The sequence below is a fragment of the Chlorocebus sabaeus genome, chromosome 9, assembly GCF_047675955.1.
Source record: "Chlorocebus sabaeus isolate Y175 chromosome 9, mChlSab1.0.hap1, whole genome shotgun sequence".
Taxonomy (NCBI): domain Eukaryota; kingdom Metazoa; phylum Chordata; class Mammalia; order Primates; family Cercopithecidae; genus Chlorocebus; species Chlorocebus sabaeus.
In genome coordinates this window covers 62743380-62767008 of record NC_132912.1, presented here as the reverse complement: position 1 = coordinate 62767008, position 23629 = coordinate 62743380, and the positions used below count along the sequence as shown (strand labels likewise).

Genomic DNA, 23629 nt, shown 5'->3' with positions numbered 1-23629 from the left:
AAAAAAAAGTAGTGAAGTTAGGTTGGGCATGGTGGCTCACACCTGTAATCCCAGCAGTCTGGGAGGCCCAGGTGGGTGGATCACCTGAGGTCAGGAGTTCGAGACCAACCTGGCCAACATGGTGAACTCCCATCTCTACTAAAAATACAAAAAAAACTTAGCCAGGCGTGGTGGCACGTGCCTGTAATCCCAGCTACTTGGGAGGCTGAGGCAGGAGAATTGCTTGAACCTGGGAGGCAGAGGTTACAATGAGCCGAGATCCGGCCACTACACTCCAGCCTGGGTGACAGAGCAAGACTCTATCTCAAAAAAAAAAAAAAAAAGAAAAAGAAAAAAGTTGGAAATAGTGGAGTGAAACTACATACTAGCCAGCCTGACCAACATGGTGAAACCCAATCTCTACTATAAATACAAAAATTAGCCAGGCATCGTTGTGGGTGTCGGTAATCCTAGCTACTTGGGAGGTTGAGGCAGGAGAATCACTTGAACCTGGGAAGCAGAGGTTGCAGTGAACCGAGATTGTGCCATTGCACTCCAGCCTGGGTGACAAGAGCAAAACTCCATCTCAAAAATAAATAAAGACAGACAAACAAATAAATGAAACCACATACTAGGGCCTAGCTGACATTTATAGAACATTTCATCAGCTGTTGCAGGATACACATTCTTTTGATCAGCACGTGAAATATTCTTCAGATCATATCTCAGGCCAAAAAACAAGTCTGAACAAACTCTAAAAATAGAAATCATATCAAGTATCTTTCCTGATCACAATGGAACAAAACTAGAAATCAGTAACAAGAGGAACCTCAGAGAACACACAAATCCATGAAAATTAAACAACACGCTCCTGAATGACCATTGGGGTCAGTGAAGGAATATTAAGAAGAAAATTAAAAAATGTTTTAAACAAAGGAAAATGGAAATACAACATAGCAAAATCTATGGGATATGGTAAATGCAGTACTAAGAGGAAAGTATTTAGCAATAAGTCTCTATGTCAAAAAAGCAGAAAGACTTCAAATAAACAACCTAACAATGCACCTCAAGGAACAAGAGAGGCAAGAACCACACCCAAAATAAGTAGAAGGAAAGACGTAACTAGGATCAGAGCACAAATAAATGAAATTGAGACTAAAAAATGCACATCAACAAAATGAAAAAGTTGTTTTTCTGAAAAGATAAACAAAATTGACAAGCCTTTAGATAGACTAAGAAAAAAAGACCCAAATAAATAAAATCAGAAATGAAAAAGGGGACATAAAAACTGAAATCTCAGAAATGCAAAGAATCATTAGAGGCTATCGTGAAAAACTGTACACCAACACATTAAATCAGGAAGTTAACATAGATTCAATACTATAATGAATCTATAGGCCTTATTCAAATTTCACCAATGCCTCTTTATTATTTAATGGCCCAGGATCCAATCAAGGCCCCCACATTGCATTTAGTTGTCACATGTCCCTAGTCTCTTCCAATTTGAGACAGCTCATAATTTTGACACTTTTTTGCAAAACATTATTTTGCACAATGTTTGTCAATTTGCTTATGTCTGGTATTTTCTCATCATTAGGTTGTAGTTATACAATTTGGCATGAACACTACAGAAACCATGTTGTACCCTTCTCAGTGCATCTTATCAAGAGGTACAAGATGCCAATATGTCTTATGACTCATTATGTTAATTTTTAGCATTTGGTTAAGGTGATGCTTGTCACATTTATTAACTGTAAAGTTACTATTTCCCCTTTATAATTGGTATCTTCTGGAGACATATTTTGAGACCAGTCAAATCTCTTCTTTTACATTGTATTTTTGCCCACTAATTTTAGCATCTATTAACCCTTTTTCTGTTTAGAAAATTAAAAAGTGCAACTTGTTGCCAGCACTCATTTAATTTTACCTAAACACACTCTTTGAGTTTGGAGCAAATCTGATTTTCAATGTAAAAATAAAATACAGCTGGGTGCCGTAGCTCACGCCTGTAATCCCAGCACTTTGAGAGGCTGAGGCAGGTGGATCATCTGAGGTCAGGAGTTCAAGACCAGCCTGGCCAACATGGTGAAACCCAATCTCTACTAAAAATACAAAAATTAGCCTGGCATGGTGGCGGGCACCTGTAATCCCAGCTACTCGAGAGGCTGAGGCAGGAGAATCTCTTGAACCTGGGAGGCAAAGGTTGCAGTGAGCCGAGATGGCTCCACTGCACTCCAGCCTGAATGACAGAGTGAGACTCCGTATCTCAAAAAAAAGAAAAGAAAAATAGAAGAATTGTTCTTGGAGTTAATTCTAAACAGAACTAACATCAGAATCATCTGAATCATCAGAATCATCTATTTCAGACAAATCAAATTCACCAAATGAATCTTTGGCCAACAACTGTTTGAGAACAATGTTAATATCACTCATAGATGTTGTGGGGTCGGGGACAAGCAGGGGAAAGGATAGCATTAGGAGAAATACCTAATGTAAATGATGAGTTAATTGGTGCAGCAAACCAACATTGCACATGTATACCTATGTAACAAACATGCACGTTGTGCACATGTACCCTAGAACTTAAAAGTATAATTAAAAAAAAAAAAAAGAAAAAGAAAGAAATGCTACATTTGCCGGGTGCAGTGGCTCACACCTGTAATCCCAGCACTTTGGGAGGCCAAGGCGGGCAGATCGCCTGAGGTCAGGAGTTCGAGACCAGCCTGGCCAACATAGTGAAACCCCATCTCTATTAAAAATACAAAAATTAGCTGGGCATGGTGGTGGGTGTCTGTAATCTCAGCTACTTGGAAGGTTGAGGCAGGAGAATCACTTGAACCCTGGAGGCGGAGGTTGAAGTGAGCAGAGATCACGCCATTGCACTCCCGCATGGGCAACAAGAGCAAAACTCCATCTGAAAAAGAAAAAAAAAAAAACCTGCATTTTCTAGGATTTGACATTTTTAGCAATTGAGAATTACTATATTTTGTCAATGGAAATATCACTGCTAAAAGCAGAATGCTATAAATAGGATGATGTCTTTTTTTTTTTTTTTTTTTTTTTTTTTTAGATGGAGTCTCGCTCTGTAGCCCAGGCTAGAGTGCAGTGACACGGGTCTCAGCTCACTGCAAGCTCTGCCTCCTGGGTTAACGCCATTCTCCTGTCTCAGCCTCCCAAGCAGCTGGGACTACAGGTGCCCGCCTCCATGCCAGGCTAATCTGTTTTGTAATTTTAGTAGAGACGGGGTTTTACCGTGTTAGCCAGAATGGTCTCGATCTCCTGACCTCGTGATCCATCCGCCTCGGCCTCCCAAAGTGCTGGATTACAGGCGTGAGGATTACGTGCGCCCAGGATGATGTCTCTGTTTCCAAAGTCGATATACTAGAGTGATGTGAAAATAATAAAATTGTGGTCAGAAGCCGTGGCTCATGCCTGTAATCCCAGCAATTTGGGAGGCCGAGGCGGGCTGATCACTTGAGGTCAGGAGTTCAAGACCAGCCTGCCCAACATGGTGAAACCCTGTCTCTACAAAAAATATGAAATATTAGCCGGGAGTGTTGGCGCATGCCTGTAATCCCAGATACTTGCGAGGCTGAGGCAGGAGAATCACTTGAACCCAGGAGGCAGGGGTTGCAGTGAACCGAGGGCACACCATTGCACTGCAGCCTGGGCAACAGAGCGAAGACTCCGTCTCAAAAAAAAAAAAAAGAAAAGAATGAAAGTGAGATATTTCATGGTAAAGTTATCTCAAGGTAAACACTGCAGCCGGAAGCGCTGCTGGTGAATATTCTTGAGCAAATGGAAAAGGGTTAAAGATTCTTGCCAGCAATAATTATTACCATGGTGTTGCCCAAATGGCAATTTTTTAGTTCCATAATTTATTCTACCTTTGTTCACTGGACTTTTAATGAGAGGAAGAGGAATCCTTTCTCCTCTATTTATTTATATCAGTGTGGACTTGTGGATATTTATTTTATTCTATGTGTTATAATTCACTATTATCATCATATTTTCTTGTTTAAATTGTCCTGAACTTGGTCACTGAGTATTCCTTCAAGTTGGCTCTTGTCATGACACCCATCATCTATGTAATTTTTTTTCTAATTAAGTTTTCTCCTGGTATGGGGTAATGCTTTCTTGCTGCCTCATATGCCTACTAATTTTTAATTGGAGGCATAGCATTTGTATATTATATTTGGCAGTACCGTATTGCATTGCATTGCTTTAAAGAGTGTTTGGATTTGTTCTAGCAGGTATTTAAGACATTTTTAAACGTGTTTAGGGCAGGCCTAGATTATCCTGTATGCTAGGGCTATTTCAGCCATACTATGATTACCCTTCTGGAGTTTCTGCTAAGCCCTCCATGTATTCAACAATGTCTCTCCATTCCGGCTTGTAGGAATTAAAACGATTCCCAGTTTTGCGTGAGTTCTGAGAATTGTTTGGGTTAGAGTTCCCTGGAAATTTTTCTTTCGTTGGTAGTTCTTTTCCAGCCTTCTTGAGTTTTACTCTACAATTGCACAGATTCATATTCAGCCAAAGATTCAAGCGTACCCATATGCAGATTTCTTGAGCTCTTTCTTTGTATAACTTTCTTCTCTATAGTACTCTGCCTTGCAAATTCTAACTGCCTTAGACTCCCCATGTAGTGCTACCTTGTTTTGTTCTTAATTTTTATTGTTCTAATGGCTAATGACATTGAGCTTGGGAATTCTTTATGTATTCGAGAGATGAGTCCTTTGTCAGTAATTTCCACTTAGTTTCTTCTAGTCTGTAGCTCGCCTTTTCATCTTTGTAAAGAGCAAAAAAGGCTTTTACAGAGCCTTTTTAATTTTCTTTTAAATTGAGACCGAGTCTTGCTCTCTCACTCAGGCTGGAGTGCAGTGGCGCCATCTCCACTCACTGCAGTCTCTGCCTCCCTGCCTCAGCCTCCGAGTAGATGGGATTACAGGCATGTGCCACCACACCCAGCTAATTTTTGTATTTTTAATAGAGACAAGGTTTCATCATGTTGGCCAGGCTGGTCTTGAATTCCTGACCTCAAATGATCCACCCGCCTCGGCCTCCCAAATTGCTGGGATTACAGGCATGAGCCACCGTGCCCAACCTAAGCCTTTTAATTTTTAAAAATTTTTTCCAGGGTGATCATTTCCTTTCTTTTAATTTGCATTATTTTGAATGGTCATAGAAGCTTTATTCATTTCATTTTTTGATTGACTATCAAAAAATATTCAGGTGCGGTGGGTGGATGCCTGCAATCCCAGCCTCTTTGGAGTCTGAGGCAGGAGAATCACTTGAACCCAGGAGGCAGAGGTTGCAGTGAGCTGAGATCGCGCCATTGCACTCTAGCCTGGGTGACAGGAGCGAAACTCCATTGAGGCCGAGACGGGTGGATCACGAGGTCAGGAGATCGAGACCATCCTGACTAACACGGTGAAACCCCGTCTCTACTAAAAAATACAAAAAACTAGCCGGGCGTGGTGGCGGCGCCTGTAGTCCCAGCTACTCGGGAGGCTGAGGCAGGAGAATGGCGTAAACCCGGGAGGCGGAGCTTGCAGTGAGCTGAGATCCGGCCACTGCACTCCAGCCTGGGCGACAGAGCCAGACTCCGTCTCAAAAAAAAAAAAAAAAAAAGAAAAACAAAAATTGCCTCCAAACGCTAGAGTAACTGTACACAAAATGTAGCTCTGTGTTGCACAGCCAAAGCAGAGAAGGGAGCAGATGAGTGACATTAGACTCTTTGACTAGTACAAAGATATGTATAAATATATGTATAAATCATAATCGTACATATTCATTGGGGTACATAGTGATGTTTTAATAGATATGTTATCATAATTAGATCAGGGTGATTAGCATATCCATCATCTCAAACACTTACCATTTCTTTGTATTGGGGATATTCACTATCCTCCCTCTAGCTATTTGAAACTATATATTGTTATTAACTATAATCTTCCTACAGTGGTATAGAAGGCTGTAACTTTTTTAAAAATTACCTTTTGTATATTTTTGAGATAAAATATACATATATAATTTACCATCTGTACCACTTTTAAATGTACAGTTTAGTGGAAATGAAGACATTTATTTATTTATTCCCCCTCCTTCCTCCCCTTCCCAGCCTCTGGTAACCACCAATCTACTGTCTATGAGGTGAAGAGGAAAGGTGTAAGATAGTTTGCACATGTTTTCTTCCATTCTACAGGTTCTCTCTTCACTTTGTTGATTGTTTTCCTTGCTGTGCAGAAGATTTTTAGTTTGATGTAATCCAAAGTATCATTTTGGGGGCCAGGCATGGTGGCTCACACCTGTAATCCCAGCACTTTGGGAGGCTGAGGCAGGCAGATCACATGAGGCCAGGAGTTCAAGACCAGCCTGACCAATATGGCGAAACCCCATCTCTACTAAAAATACAAAAAGTAGCCGGCTGCGGTGGTACGCACCTGTCATCCCAGCTACTTGGAAGGTTGAGGCATGAGAATCGCTTGAACTGGGGAGACAGAGGTTGCAGTAACCTCAGATTGCACCACTACACTCGGCCCTGGGTGACACAGTGAGACTATGTCTCTAAAACAAAAACAAAAACAAAAACAAGCCAGGTACTGTGGTTCACACCTGTAATCCCAGCACTTTGAGAGGCTGAAGTAGGCAGATCACCTGAAGTCAGGAGTTTGAGACCAGCCTGGCCAACATGGTGAAACCCCATCTCTACTAAAAATACAAAAATTAGCCAGGTGTAATGACAGATGCTTGTAATCCAAGCTACTTTGGAGACTGAGGCAGGAGAATCGTTTGAACCCAGGAGGTGAAGGTTGCAGTGAGCCAAGATCATGCCATTGCACTCCAGCCTGGGCAACAAGAGCGGAACTCCACTGGAAAAAAAAAATCATTTTTGCTTTGGTTGCCTCTGCTTTTTATGTCTTACAGAAAAAAATATCTTTGCTCAGGCCAATGTCCTGGAGCATTTTCCCAATGTTTTCTTTTGGTAGCTTTGTAGTTTCAGGTCTTGGATTTAAGTCTCTAATCTATTTTGATTTGATTTTTGTGTATGGTGAGAGACAGGGGCCTAGTTTCATTCTTTCCAGGCCCATCCCCAGGAGATTTGGTAAGAACTGGGGCCTGGGACTCAGCATTTAAAACAAATATCCTAAATGATTCTGATTCAGGTGTCCTGTGACCACACGTTGGAAAACTTGCCCTGGGTGAAGTTTGGCATTAGATTTCTTCCCTGAATCAGAATCAGGCCATGTTTGACCATCTGGTAGGGATCCTGAGATGTCCCCAAGCCTAGCATTTCCAATATAGGGCTGGAGGTGACATTGGAGCCATTGATGACCACAGAGTGTGATGTGGAAGATCACAAATGAATCAGAGAAAAGATACTTGGGTTTTAGTCCCAGCCTAGAAGACTCTGACCAAGCCTTGCCTTGCTTCTGTAAAATACAGTTAAACAGTCACCGCCCTGTCAACCTCAGCAAGCAGGTGAACACCAACTGAAAGTTCCTGAATAACTGTCATGGGCAGTTGGGAGGCTCAGCCTCACCCATGTTGCCAGGGAAACCAGACCTCCTGAGCCGAGACCAGACTCTCAGACTCAGTGGCCAGTGTGACTGGATCCAGTGGAGAGAGGAAACCTGGAAAAAGATCTACCGAAGAAGCCTGCAAGGGTGCTGCTCCTGGCCCTGAGGCTGGAGAGAGGCTTGAAGATGAGGAGAAAGGGAGAGGGGTAGTCCCTTCAGGGCTTAGGGAACCAGGCCCTAACAGAAGTCCAGTAAATGCAGGTCTTTTTGAAGATCTGAAGCTGTCTTTCAGAAACTGGGTCTGAAGAAGCCTCACAGCTGTTTCCAGGCCTGGGAGAGCTGCCATCAGAGGCCGCTGCTAGGGAGAAAGTCCTTGAGGAGAGAAGGCCATGTCACCATAGGTCTCCCGCTGGGGGGTGGGCCAGGATTCTCAGCAAGCGGGTAGAAATGACCAGGGCAATGACGAAATGGGGATTCGCACTGACCTGTGTAAATATATCAAGACATAGTCGGACCAAAGCTTGTTAGCACAGAATAAAACAGGGAAACCGAAAAGTAGTGGAGAGGGAATAGAGAAATACAATCCCAAAGAAACTGCCTCCAAACACTGGAGTAACTGTACACAAAATGTAGCTCTGAGCTGGGCAGCCAAAACAGAGGATTCAGCATTCATAGCAAAGGGAAGTCTTACCCCAGAGGGAGGCTAGTGAGGGACACCAAATCAAACAAGACAAGAGTCTATTTCGGTCAGAAGGAAGAACAAGGCTGCAAAGCTAATGACGCTTGGCTTCAGGATCGCACAGTTGCAGGTCCTTCCCTCACATTCTCTCCCCTTTCTCCATCCACCAGGGCAAAGTGGTTTTCACTTTTGTTGACTTTACAAACTCAATTCATGGGTACAGATGGGGATTTAAAAACAAAACAAGGACCTGGAGCAGTGGCTCATATGCCTATCAGTACTTTGGGAGCTGAGGCAGGAGGATGACTGGAGGCCAGGAGTTCGAGACCAGCCTGGGCAACATAGTAAAATTTCATCTCTACAAAAATTTTAAAAATAATAATAACCAGGCGTGGTGGCACATGCTTGTAGTCCCTACTCAGGAGGCTGAGGCAGGAGGAGGGTTTGAGCCAAAGAGGTTGATGTTGCAGTGTGCTATGATTGTGCCACTGCAGTCTAGTCTAGGGTGACAGAGCAAGACTTTGTTGTTTAAGAATGTTCAAACACACACAAAGTGAAAGCTGTAAGTGCTCTTCTAAAAGCATTGCATGTTGGAAAATTAGACGAGGAGGCACTTTGACACCTTTTTAGACCACAGATTTCTGGGGAAGCCAGAAAGGAGCTGGGGTGGCAAAACTAGGAGCACAAGGAATGCCTCATTAGCTGCGCTGGGGGGCCAAGGGTGTGGAGAATAAGCCAGGCACCAGGAAAAGACAGCTGCCGTTCTCTCGCATACCCGGCACACCTTGCTGGGATGTTGGGATACCATGGGTAAAATGCCAAACCTAGCATCATCTCTTCTTTAACCCCCTACAGTACTTTGTTTGTACTTTTCTTAGGGTACTCATGTTGCCTGTCTCCCTTTATAAATGCTTGCATTTAATCCTTCCAAAAACATGTGCCCTGATGCCAAGGGCAAGATCTTCCCCGCCTCTGCATCCAGGAGTTCTGAAGTCTACACGAATGGAAATATATATTCAAAATACATATTTAACATACCCTTGGGGATTTGATCCAAATGGAAATCAAATAAATAGGAGACTCAGTGTGAGCTCTGAGCATGTTTTCAGGCTTACTCAATAAGACACTGCAAATAGCTCTAACCCTGCAGATCAGTTAAACTGCAGCTGAGAGTTGCAGATGATCAGAAGGGTGGGTACAAGTTTACGTGGGGTTGAAGTTTATAACAGTGAAAGAACTTTTTTTTTTAAAAAAACTATATATATATATATATATATATATATATATATATAGTTACAAATATAAAATAAGGTCCAAGGCTTGGGTGGGGGGGGAGGTGTGAGGCCCTGAAGTTGAAACTTCAAGAACTTCAAGGATAAATAGGTTGTGGTCTTTGTAAGTGGCTGGTGAAGGTGTCAAAGAGAAGGGACACGCCCTTGACTGAGCCTTGAAGACTGGGCAGAATTTGGAAAGACCAAATAAAAAGGGCTGTGTGGCAGGATGAACAAGGACATTTAATATTGCCAGAGGCCTGCTTGGGGAGCCCGTGAGCAAACCAGTCCAACTGGACAGAAACGTTGCAAAGTCCAGGTGGAAAGAGGAAGGCTGGAAAGTCAGCTGAAGTCAGTTGTGGGGTGGTGGCGGTGGGCCTTGAGTGTAGGCTGACATCTGAATTATATTTCACTAGTTATAGGAGCCATGGATGTTTATTTTTTAGATGCAGTTCATTTACTTGAAGAAAACAATGTTTTGGGAAGATGAGCCTGGTTTTATTGTATTGTTCAAGGCAATGAAGCAGGAGGCACTTAGAAAAGTCCAGGCTTGGGTGATAAGGGCCTAAACTTAGGCAGTTGATGAAACCCAGGTTGTAGCTATGTGAATGAAAAGGGAATACCTAACTCAATGGGACCAAGAAGAGAAGGATTCCAAGATGATTGAGGTTTCTGCTGAGTATTAGAGAATAATAACTGTATCATTAAGAGATATGGGAAGGTTGAGAGGGTCAGATTTGAAGCAGAAAATAGACATGGAGGATTTTAGATATTTCAGACTAGAGATGATAGGAGAACTATGAATTTTGAGATGGTCACAGGGAATTGAAGGCTGGAGACTGATTTGGTAATCAGAAATACCCATTTATTCATTCATGCCATAAGAATTTGGCTGGTAACCTCTGGAAAAACCAGCCCTGTGCTGCATGTCAAAAGGGATGAAAAAGATGAAGTGGTCCCTCCCTTCAGTGAATTAAATTTAGGATCTCAAGAGAGCAGAGATGGAGGTGAGATGAGTGAAGCGAGGCAGGGTCTGTTGTGTACAAGAATAAGTGACCTAAATGTGGGGAAAGAGTTGACTGTGGCATCCATCACCTACTGGTTTCCAAAGAGTATTAGACTCAGCTGACTCACCATGTGGTATCCCCCATCCACTGTGTCCCTCCCCAAATGGCAGGCTTGTCTGAAGAGAACAATGTCCATAGAGGTTACAACTGACCTCTGCTCCCTGAGTAAAATGAGTTGTACAGACAATAAATATGATGCCGTTCATGAAATGGAGAGACAGTTGGAGGAAAACTCCTAGATCCTGGAGGAGGGAGAACTGGATGTGAAGCCAAGATGACTGAGCAGTTTCATGAGTAAGTGGAGGGGGGTAGAGGAAGCTGCCTTCCAAAAACGGCAGCTACAGAAAAATAGGGAGGTTGTTTCCCAGGAGGTAGAGGAGATGTAATCCCATGGGAAACTCAACTGACTTTTCTCACGCTGTTCCCTCTGTTGAGAATGGCTGAAGCCGAGAAGCCAGCGTCAGAAACTAAAGAAAGGGAAACAACAAGAGGCGAGGTGGAGGATAAGGGTACAGTATTGAGAGAGGAATGGGTGACAACTCCATGATTTTCAAGTGAAGCTGAACCCCCAACTTCCAACTTCTTGTTTACGTAGCAGTGAACTGCCTAGAGCTGTTTTTTGCAGAATCTTAGAGTTGACCTCATGCATGTTTGTTTGACTTCAATCACTGAAGTGTGTTTGAATTTGTTTGTTTCATGATACCCTTTCTTAAGCTTATATGAATATGTGTAATACATTTTTAAATGTGACATATGTTAATTTTAGGCATATCAGAGTAAAACAGTCACTATCAAGGGAAATCTGAAATCTGCAGATTTGATCTTCCTCTCAATACTTTGACATCAAACAGTATGTCCCATACTTTTAAGAAAAAACGTTTGTGGTATACCCGCAAACCATGGGAGATCATACGTGTTCCAAAGTTGCTGTTTCTGAAACTACATTACTCTCAAACTCCTTGGCTGCCTTTTTTTGTTTGCTTGTTTTGCCTTTAATGGAGTTTTCTTTACTTACCTGAATAAAGTGAAGACAGGGAGGACCAGAATAAAGAAAGCAGTCACAATCAAATTAATTTTGCTACTTTTTCCTACTTGGCCGCCAAGATACAATAGATGTTGAGGCTGTGAGTAGGATGAGGGTTTGTAATCACTTCCATAAATGGTCACACCCCATATTAATGGACAGATGGCCCATGTGACAAGAGAGCTGGTTGGTTGATGGAACAGGACTTGCTGTGCCCAGTGCTGAATAAGCTCACCAGCATCCAGCCCGAGATGAGGCGGGGAAGTCCGGGAGGCTTTGTCTGTCACTTGCAATTACCCAAGATCAACCAAGGTAAGCTTCTTGTCCTGACTGCTGAAAAGTTCTCACCCCAAAGAATCTTACCTTCCCGATGCAAGATGGAAACTCACTCAAACACTTAAAGCTATTCTCAATGAGAAACAAAAAAGAGGATCATAGATACAAAGTAGGATCCTTTTGTTTATTAGAAACTATTTCCACAAACTGAACAATCTGGAGACTGAGCACCCATACACTGTGTGTGTAGCTCTAGCAAATCCTACTATTTTACTCTCCTAGCTCAGATTCCTTTGTAAAAAGTCAGATGCTGCTGATGTTCATGAGGCTTCTCCTCTGGCACCAGAGTAGACAAGATAACCTGAAGGGCTTATCTGCAACAAAATGCCAAGAAAATGTTGGGTACAATTTACAAAACATAATTTTAATGCGTAGCTGAGCTCGCAGGAAGGTAATGGAAACCCCCAGGAGTCAGAACGCCAAGGGGACAGAACTCTGGAGAATGAAGCATAAGTGACTGCCGTAGCTGCCTTGAAGGTGGAAGGGTATGGTAGGATGGGGCTGTTTTAGGAAACATGGCTTTGAATACCCACACAGGGAAAAGTGGCAGAAACCTTTGGCCTTGCCTGCGGGTTGTTGGAACTAAGAAACCCCTCACACAGACACATAAATTGGGGATTATCTAGGAGCAACAGAGCACCTTGGGAGATTGAGGTGGGAGGACTGCTTGAGGCCAGGAGCTTAAGACCAGCCTGGGCAACCTACAAAAGTTTTTTTAAAAAATTAGCCAGGCATGGTGTCACATGATACTTGAGTAGTTCCAGTTACTCAAGAGGCTGAGCTGGGAGGATTAACCAATGTCTAGGACTCACAGGGGTTTTGAAGTTTAAATATACACTACCCTTCTATTTTGGGAACTCAAAAAATTGTCTCTAAGCCTATACTATCCCTAGGTGACCTTGCATAAGCAAATCACAAATGTCTACAGGACCCATCCACAAGCCAGGCCTCACAGGAGTCCCACAGACACAGCCCTGCTAAAGCTCGAGCGCACAGTCCAAGAATTAATCCATTTAAACAATCTACCCCTTGGCCTACATTTTCTCCCCGCTCTTTCCAGTTACAAGTTACCCTACCCTGTGATACAAACTGTTCCTCTCATGCAGCAGAATTAGACCCGAAGTACTGTTTTCCCTTCCTGTATCCTATTCCTTGCCTCCTTGACAGCAGTTCCTAAGTTCCTTATAGCTCCGCTGCATTGTTTATACTTAAAATACACCGCGTGCTCCCACAAATAATGCACGCTGGTTTGCAACCTCAAGCTCACAGGTGATGGGAATAATGCCCACGATGAAAGCCTGTGAGCCAGCTCACGTCAGAATCAAGACGAGGGTACAAGTCCTCGGGCTCCTGGCTCCCGCTCTTTCCACTTCACTATTTTGCTTCTCTCTTGCAGCCAGTATTGGCAATAGTAAAATGAGTCTCACTTCTCCAATAACTCACCAACCACGTTGGCGAGAAAGTATCTGAGAAGTCAGATGAAACAACCACCACAACAAAAACTAATTCCCAAGACAGATGATCCTTGAATGGATAATTGCCACTTGAGTGTTTATTACAGCCATGGCTCTTGTATGGGACTGGTGAGGGCAGGTGTCGGGATTACCTTTCAAAGGGCCATTCAGAGGGGAAAAGCTACCTGTGCTCCAAAACAACCAATGAGAGTCTCTTGAATCACCAGGAAGCTGAAAAGCCCAGAGAGTGTGGGCACGGTGAAAGGTTGGGGCAGTGGGGCCAATGACATAAATAAAGGACTGTGTTTTAGGACTCTAGGAGCTCATCACCTAACAAAGTGCATACTCCACACTCCCTGCAGAGGCTGTGTTGCCCTCTGCTGTGTGCGTGAAGGTGACAGCCCATCCCGCTAGCATTAGCACCACCAGATTGCTGTCAGCATCTCGAGGGCAAGGCCCATGTCTGATTCAATAACCTGTATTCTGAGCACTCAGAGGAGAGCTTGGCACACTGTCAGTGCTCCCTAAAGAAGTTAAATGAATGCTGCGTAATCAGGGCAGCCCAGCAGCGTTGGTCCAGAGACAAGGGAGTGACACCTGCTCCCCGACGCAGTATATCCCGTACACCACAGCTCTGAATGTCCATGTTCAACTCATGCAGTGGTGGGGAGGAGACGAGAGACACCTGAGACGGGGCGCCTCTGAATGATCCCCCCACAGCCCCCTAGGAGCCCCTGGAATGGACTCGCTAACAGCAGCCACCTATCTCATGGCTCACACATCCCTACCCTTCAGCTTATGTTGCCTCCCTGCTCTTTCCTGCTAAAGTGGCCCCTGCTGAATGCCGCCAGCCACAGGGTCAGGGTCATGCAGCTTCGCTCCTGAGCCTGATCCACTGAGGTTTCCACATGCGTAGTCATGGGCTTTGCTATGACCGAGCTGCGGATGCCTTCTTCCCTTTGAGGCCAGAAAGAGCCCACAGGAGCTGGCATGCAGATGGGCAGTGCTGGCTCTTCCCTGTCAATGTGCGGATGGCAGAGGCACAGTCCTGGCTGGTACCTGCTGGGCCTGGGGGGTCACCACAGACCCGTCTCTTCTGTGGTTATCGTGCTTTGCCTGCCGCTGAGTCTCTCTGAGGTGATGCACCTCCTGTCGTTGGCTTGGCCCTCCAACCCAGACCGCATACTGTGGCCTCTCAAAGCAATGTCTCCTGATACTCAGGCCAGAAAGAGAAGGGAGGAGAGTGGGGAGGAGAGGGGTAGAGGTGATAGCAGAACTTCCTTCCAGAGTCTCTATATTCTTCTGCGTTGTTTGAACACAACAACTATACACCATCTCTGCGATTTAAATTCAAATTTCAATGAGAATTAAAAGTGGAAGCTCAGGCCACACTGCTGTCTGTTTTTTAGCAAGATATGTTTGACTCAAAGCATATCAAGGGGCAGGAAGAATTTTTTGCTGCACAGTATAACCTAGGCAGAGAAAGGTTTTTGTTTCTTAAAAATACTTTCCATGTCATTAAAAAAAAAAAAAAAAGGCCAGGAGTCGAAACTAGACTCTCCTTCACCCCCATCCATGGACCTAGCCAGTTGAGCAGGGGTCCCAGCCCTCATGCCATGAGGTGCTGGGGAGAGGCAAGGGAGCACTGGTGTTGCTGCCATGCTCCCCGGCTGAATGCAGGACCCAGGAGGAAGGCCCAGCCCCAGTCGGGGTGAAGCTGCTGCAGACAGACCCTACTCTTCATGGTCAGACCACACTCTGAGACACAGCTCAACCTCTGCACAACTTTCCCTATGAGCCCAACTCAACCCATCCCAGTCCGGCCCAAGAGGTGTCATCATCATCACACTGAGGGCCAGCTGCCCCATCACAGGACAAGCAGCCCCAACCCAGGAGGTAACCAGAAGCAGCTTTGCTCCTCTAGAAACAGACTCCACGTGAGGCTCACTGCCCTCCTAGGGGTGTCCATGTGTTCCCTTCCCCCATCCCAAGGGAAAGTCTCCAAGCCTTGTCTTTACAGAAGGGAACATTGAGACCCAAAGAACTGGGCTGGCTCTGTCCAGGTCACAGAGGCACAGCCAGAACCCTTTCAACACCAACCCACCAACCCCTTTGAAAAGACATTTCTGGCACCTAGAAGGGATTTCTGTGCTCAGAGCCATAACTTCACTCTTCATACAAGAAAGAAATTTCAGTTTACTCAGTACACGCACCCGAAGTGAGGTCAGAATTCCCCCTGATTTCATACCAGTAGTTTATTAAGGAAGCCAGGCCACCAGCTGTCATTCTGAGGCTCTCAAGAAGGCAGCCTCAGGTAGAAATGCCCCAATCCTTTTCACTGATGTTTCTCCTGCTTTTCAGTAGCCTCATTAAGAAATGAAAATTAATTAGGACCTTATTAAGAAGTCCTTTTAGTTGTCATGGTTAAGAAGAAGGTGCTCATCAGCTATCCTAGGTGGAGTCCTCAGCCTTCTCCCAGAAGAACTTGTCTTCATGGACCCAAACATACATTCCCAGCAGCCAATGAAGAGAACTTGAACTCTGCCTTCTCCTGGGTTCCCTTCCCAGGAAGCAATCTTGCCCTGGGGTGGGGCAGGGGTGGGGGCAGCAAGACTGCAAGGCAAAAAGAGTAGGGGAAGGACCTCACATCCAGGGTGAGGGGCTATCTACCTTGAAAGAGCCAGCAAGGAACATCTGGGGAAGGAAAGCAGAGGCCCTCTGTGACTCTCCCAGATTATTTCTGTGTGTAGGTGGAGCTCCAACCTGAAAACCCAGCAAGGAATTGGACTGGGGTCAGGGAGGCAGTGGCAGGGAACTGGCCCAGCCAATTCATGGACCAGCCTTACCCGGCCTGGGGTCTGCTTGCACCACGGAATGTGTGCAGTGGCAGGGAAGCTGTTCTCCATACTGATCAGAAATCTGCCTCCTGGAATGTCTTTCCTTGGGCCTGCTTCTGAAGGCCATCCAGATATGTAGGGTCCAGCCCTACAGGGCTTAGCAGATATTCCCCCCATGTGCGGAGATGAGAGATTGTAATAAATAAAGGCACATGACAAAGAGATAAAGAGAAAGCAGCTGGGCCTGGGGGACCACTACCATCAAGACACAGAGATCGTAGTGGCCCGGAACATCTGGGCTCGCAGATATTTACTGCATACAAGACTAGGGGGCAGGGTAAGGAGGGTGAATCTTCTAAGTGATTGACAAGGTGATGCAAGTCACGTGATTACAGGATAGTGCGCCCTTCCCTTTTAAGTAGCCGAAGCAGAACAGTCAGCACACAACAGCGTTTTCTTCTCCACACTTACAAGAAAGATCAAAGACTTTAAGACTTTCACTATTTCTTCTGCCGCTATCTACTACAAACTTCAAAGAGGAACCAGGAGTACGGGAGGAGCATGAAAGTGGACAAGGAGTGTGACCATTGAAGCACATCACCACAGGGAGGGGTTTAGGCCTCCGGATGACTGCGGACAGGCCTGGATAATATAAGCTGGTGGAGCAGAGTGTTCCCTGACTCCTCCAGGGAAAGGAGACTGTTTTTCGCGGTCTGCTAAGTAACGGGTGCCCTCCCAGACACTGGCGTTATCGCTTAACCAAGAAGCCCTCAAGCGGCCCTTATGCGGGTGTGACAGAAGGCTCACCCCTCTTGCCTTCTAGGTCACTTTTCACAATGTCCCTTCAGCACCTGACCCTATACCCACTGGTTATTCCTAGGTTATGTTAGTAATGCAACAAAGAGTAATATTAAAAGCTAATTATTAATAATGTTTATAATAGTGATTGATAATTGTTCATGATCATCTCTATATCTAATTTGTATTATAACTATTCTTATTCTAACAATTTTCTTTATTATACTGAAACAGTTTGTGCCTTCAGTCTCTTGCCTCGGCACCTAGGTAATCCTCCGCCCACACAGATATTTGAAGCCAGTGACACTGTCCCCCTAAAATGTCTCCGGATTTGCCGTCAGGGTTTGCTGTAGTCTGAGTTTTGTAACTTAACCTGTGATCTGTCCTCCAAAGGACAGCCTCAGGAACGTGGGGAATCTGATCGCCTGTATCCTACCTCTGTGTGAGCAGAGGAGCTGCTTTTTGTGGTCAGAGTGATACTGCATTTTCTATTTCATTTAAATTGACTCTCGGCCTTCTTTCCAGATTAGTAGCAGGCCCAGTGTCTCTCCTGAAAACACCCTAGTCCCCTTGGGTTGTCCCAAGAATCACTAGAAGTGGCTCAGTCCTGTTTCCCCTGGGGAAAGTCCAAACCTTTCCATTCTCTTGGTGAGAGTTAAGAACCAGCCACAATTGTAAGCTACCATTGCTCCTGCTGCTTCCATAGGGTGTTGCTGCCAACCCACCGATCCCAAACAAGAACAGACATTCTTGCCCACAAATAGGATGGTGTTCTTGATGGTTCAGATCCCCACTAAGGTCATGGACACACACCGAGCTGCTCTAATCTCGTCTTTTAGGCTCATCTATGGGGCCAGCCAGAGCCCTCGCGGTCATGTCATCTCCCTGGATAACCTTTATTTGCAGTGGCCCTCGGCTGCAAAAGCCTAAGAACAAATCCAGAGGAAGCTGGCCTCCCAGGAGGAATGCACATAGAACCACCCTGTATCCTGGGAGCTTGGAGTTTTCGTTTTGTCCAAGCTCGCAGGGCAAGGCTGCCCACTCATCTTGCAGAGGGACACAGCTACGAGGGGCTTCTCTGGAGGTTCTCCTCCAAGCAAAGATCCTGGTTTGGGCTCCGATCTACACACAGAAGTAGGAGAACCCTGCAGCTTTGTTGACAAAACATTTGAAAAATGCACCCACGCCACCAGGCCACCTGCCTGTTTCTAGTAATCACTTCTGGTTGAATTCTTTAAAAAAAAAAAAAAAAAAATTTCTTGAAAATAAGCCCTTAAAAGGATGTTTAAGAAGTCTATCTCTCTCACAGTCAACAGTACCCACTTTGGAAATGGATCATCTCCCCTTCCTGACTGCCCTGGGGGATGAGGGTAAGGGATGATAGGGCCCCTTGTGAGACGATGTTTGAAATATCTGTGTCATTGTCCTAACAGAACAGATGCCTCTCTGTCTGCAGGACACTTACTGGGCCATAGTCACTCATGCATGCATTCACAGTATGGTTCATGCACACACCCTGTCTGGCCCTTTCCTAATGGCTGCTGCAACCCTGCCAGCCTGCTGGAGGTGGCATTGGCCAGGCTGGCTATCTCAGGCCTCTAGCCATGACATTAGCCAGTCAGCACAGACACAACCCCAAAGGTCCACATGTCCAGGCAGACATAACGTGGCTGGAAAGGCAGCTGCCCCTGTCCTGAGAACTGTTAGTCCAAACTGCACCATTCTGTAAACACACCCACCATACCCCTGCATTTCACAGATATTGGTTAAAGTAAAACATTCCATGGGGGGTTGGGCCATGAGAAACAGCCTGACCAACCACCTGACTTTCTTACATTCTGCCGTAAAAAAGTATAAAGAACATCACATTCGGCCAGAACAAGGGCCAAATCACCTCATCATGGGAACATGTTATCAACATTTTCCCAGGTAACATGCCCCCCAAGATCCCTCCCACCCAGGGCTATAATTGCCCCAGCCTGTAAGCAGCAGTGAGCACTGGCATTAAGCTGGTCCCCCATCTCTGCAAGTCTTATGCTGAACATAGAACCTGCATTGCTGTAGAGCCGCCAACTCCCTCTCTATCTTTAACCCTCGCCTTCCCTTGATAAAACCTAATGAAGATGTCTCACAGCTAAACCTCAGGAAACCATGACCTGCACTGAAACTGGCTGAGTTTAAGCAGAGGCTCTTAGTCATGGTCAGTCTCCCCTCTATTTTCTTCATTATACTGAAACAGTTTAATAAAACCGTTTTACCTCCCTTGGCCATGCTATGTCCCTTGGGGGATGAGCACACCTGGCTGCTTCTCCAGACACTAGTCCCCTCCCATTACCAGCTCTGGGGTGGGCTGACCACCTTCTCAACCATCCTGGTCAGCATCCTAGGTTCTATCTCTTACAGCAAGCAACCAGCCTATTTCCTTGAATGCCTCCTTCACTGTTTCTTTGAGTCTAGAGTAATATAATGCTTTTAACAGTAGAAAGACTATAAAAAATGAAGTTATCAATACTCAATAAGTGAGTACATTCTCCCAAATAAATACTATGTGTGTTGCCATAAAAAAGAATGTGGCAGATCCACACAGTCTGATATAGGAAAATTTCCATGGCATTGGGTAGGGAAAAAATCTAGTAGGTGGATTATAATTATGTTTAGGAAAAAATATGAAAGGGGAATACAAGACTATTTTTTGCTCATACAGACATTAAACTGCAACAGTAGTTAATAAGTAGAATTTAAGATAGAGCACAAAAGACTCCTCTCTAAACATGATTATAAAAAGCACAAACATAGACTAGTCTGTTTTTCTGTCATGAAAACCCATGTACTCACCACTTACATCTAAAACTACATTTCGCCATACTGCATTATAAATTTTTTTTACTGAACCATTTCAGAAGAAATTACTTCAGATGCTGCATCTTTAAACTGTTGAGTTTGCACTACCTCAACATATTCCCCTACAAGATGCCATTAACACCGTAACACAGTAAGTGATTCCCCAATACTATATAATTGAGTCCATATAAAAATCTCAGTTGTTTCCCAAATGTTGTTGCTGATCACCAGGGGCTTGGTCTAGGTCCTGTTGCTCACCACACAGAAAGCCAATCACTGTGGCAACAAGTATTGCCAGGGAAGATGATTTTATTTGAGTGATGTCAGCTGAAGAAAAGGGAGACCAGCCTCAAATATGTCCCTTCCCACCAACTAAAGTTAAGGGTTTATATAGTGGGAAGGGAAAACAAGAGGGGCAGGGACGAGGAGTGGGTCAATAAGGCAGCAGGCGGTAGTATAAGGGGGTCCAGCATCTCATTGTAACCACATGTAGGAAAACAGGAATGAGGCAGGGATAAGAAGTTGGTCAAGAAGCAGCAGGTGCACCTCATTGTCCAGTGGCAGTGATCTGGAAAATCAGTTCCTGGTATCATTCTGGAGGCCTGATGGTTGGTTTCCCAAGAAAGGAACTCAGATAAGACAAATTAAATTTTCCAAGCTTCAAGGTTTTTGTTTCCGTTTTTTTTTTTAAATATGGAACGCTTCATCAATTTGCATGTCATCCTCACAGGGGCCATGCTAATCTTCTCTGTATCATTCCAATTTTAGTATATGTGCTGCTGAAGCGAGCACTTTTCTTTTTCTTTCTTTCTTTTTTTTTTTTTTTTTTTTTTTTTGAGACAAGAGTTTCACTCTTTAACCCAAGCTGGAGTGAAGTGGCGCCATCTTGGCTCACTGCACACTTCACCTTCCGGGTTCAAGTGATTCTCCTGCCTCAGCCTCCCAAGCAGCTGGGATTACAGGCGTATGGCACCACGCCTGGCTAATTTTTGTATTTTTAGTAGAGATGGGGTTTTGCCATGTGGGCCAGGCTGGTCTCGAACTCCTGACCTCAGGTGATCCACCCACCTTGGCCTCCTAAAGTGCTAGAATTACAGGCGTGAGCCACTGCTCCCAGCCCAAGCTTCAGTTTTATGAGAAAATTGGGCCAGTTTCAATGTTTATTTTATTTGGTTATTCAAGTCCCTTAACATTCTTTTAATCTAAAACAGTCCTCCCACCAGCCCTCCTTCCCCAGCCCTTTTTAAATGCATAGCACTGAAGAGACCAGGTCACTGTCTTATAGAATATCCTTCATTTTAGATTTGCCTGATTGTGTCTTCATTCCCTAAGCTTCCTATAAACCAGTAGTTGGATTTAAAGCCTTGGTAAGGCCCAGGTGGAGGATTTTTGGCAAGAACACATTCCAGTTGACACTGTGTACTTACTTCATGCTGTAACTCATATCTGGTGGTTTCATTATGGGATCTACTAGAATATACAGACAATGGGAAGATCATATACAAAAACAGAACTCTGACCCACAGTCTGCAGCAACCAGTCCAGGAAGCCAGACAACTCCTGTAGCCTTTGGTCCCAAATGACCAGGACTTGATCATTACCTGCCAGCTTCCCTAATTCTTGCCTCTGCTTTGAAAATCCTTTAGTAGGACCAACCAGAGAAGGCCAAATAGGCTTCCCTAACCAATCACATAGGATACCCTGCTTCTAGTTAGCTCACCCACAGCCTCTAGATGCCAACAGCCTTTGATCAGGGCTCACCTGAAGCCTCCCCTTTTCCCACCATAAAGCTTTCTCACTCCCCTGATTGCCTTTGAGTGTCTGCAATGGCAAATGACCATGGCTGACTCTCTGGGGATGTACCAAGCTGAGAATAAGTAGCTGTTGCTCATTCTCATTTGGGTGGTCTACAATTATTACAGAAGTGAAGCGTGATCACAGTTAAGGTGGTAATAGACCGTTTACACTGTCAGTGAACTTCAGACTTTTTACTTCATGCCTTGCTTATACTGCTTGGATGTTTTCCATGTGCCTATATTAATATTTACAATAAAAGCATGATTTAGATTTTCATTTAGAATTTATCTTAAATAAAGGTGTCAAATATGCAATTTTAAGTCAAGTTTTGCATATTTGGCTCAATATATCAAAATAATGTTCTGTAGTTTTAAAATAACAAGGTTTGTTGCTCTTTATATTAGACATATAGTTAATTACATTGATCTCATAAAAATAAGTTTAATTTGAATAAAAGAATGCCACAATGAAATAAAAAAAAAAGAATAAAGGACCTTTAAAAAAAAAAAAAAGAATAAAGGACCTTAACCCTGGGCAAACATATAAAAGCATATGAAAGTCACCCAGTATAATGTCTGACACATAGTAGGTGTTTTGCAAATATTAGAGCCCTTTCCCATGGTGGTGCACACTGCACAAGACCAGAGAAGTCCAGACCTTTTATCTTTCTGGTCCCATCCAGTCATCACCCATAGTGAATCCCGAAGGCAGCATCTCCACCCACAGTGCTAGAGGACCACCGACTCCTCCTAGTTCTCAGGGGAAACCTCCCTGCCATCTTCTTCTTGGTGGCGGCCAATATACATTTCTTTCTTCACTTCCCAGGACGTTTGAAGTACTTGGTGTCCCTCCCTCCAAGTTCCTCCCTTCCCTTCAGGTCTCAAGGTCTCATCCAACACTTCAAGCTCAAAATATTACATAAGCATCAAGGGGGTGAGCCCAGACAGGCACTCTTCCTTGTCCAATTTCGGGAGAAGATCTCTATTCCCTGTGACCCCAGGATATACAATGGCTGTTCTACACTCAGCAATCACTACATGTGATTCCCAGGGCAGGGGCTACAACTCTTCTGCTAAGAGCCCACATAGCCCCAGGGCTCCCCCACCCCCACCCCATACACACACACACCCCAGTCTTCTCTTTCTTGAGGACTCGTTAGCGTTTTGGTAGTACCTTTGCCAGGGAAGCAGGCTCTCCGGGATGCACTTTGAACCTTACCCTACTGACATGGACTTGCGTTCTCTTACCTCTAGGCTCCTTGCCTGGCAGTTCTGCATTTTCGGACTCCCCTCCTCTGACGAGTCCATTTGCCACCACAGCAGTAACTGCAATAGGGTCACGACACCTGTTTTCTGTGTTATGTGGAAAAAAAATTAAGATACTGAACATTTATGTATGTATGCTACCTTCTGGGTGTGAAGGAGGGAGCAGGAATTCACATTTGATTTAGCTGGTATCTGCAGAAAGCAGCAGTAGGGATTAAGAAATGGATAAAAATAGTGTTACTTTTTGGGATGAAGAGTGGCATGAGACTGATATCTATATATATGTATCTATATATCTATACATAGATATAGATATTTGGAGGCGTTGAAACCTACTTGATTTATTCTGATTATTTAATACACACTGATGTAACTGTGATCCCAAAGTGTGCAAAGTTAAAGCCTTCAACTGCAGCTGAGGAGAGAGCAGGAAATGTACACCTGGGGACGGTGGTGAGTCAGGAATGACAGGCAGGTGGCCATGACCAGGGCAGCCTCCTCCCCAGGGCCAGTGACAGGGGAGTGGCCTGAGGAGCAGGACCCAAGGGTAGCCCAGGGCTGGGGAAGGGGGCAGAGACCTCCCCTTGGCCTAGGTCAAGAGCTCAGAAGTGCCACATGGCTGAGGGGGCAGCGGCCCTGGAAGGGCCAGAGGCAGGGCCAGGAGAGCACCATTTCCTGGGGGGCTGGGGGCACGGAGGTGTCCTACAGGAGAAGCCAGGAGGGGCTGCCTACCCCTGGGGTGGGGGCCAGGCTGGAGG

The 23629-nt window shown here is 44.8% G+C and overlaps 1 non-coding gene across 1 annotated transcript; it reads right to left on the bottom strand.

Moving 5' to 3' along the window:
- Positions 1–20496: 20496 nt before the first annotated feature.
- Positions 20497–20601, bottom strand: LOC119628271 (U6 spliceosomal RNA). Its single transcript, XR_005244560.2, has one exon. It is a non-coding gene; the product is annotated as a U6 spliceosomal RNA (small nuclear RNA).
- Positions 20602–23629: the final 3028 nt, after the last annotated feature.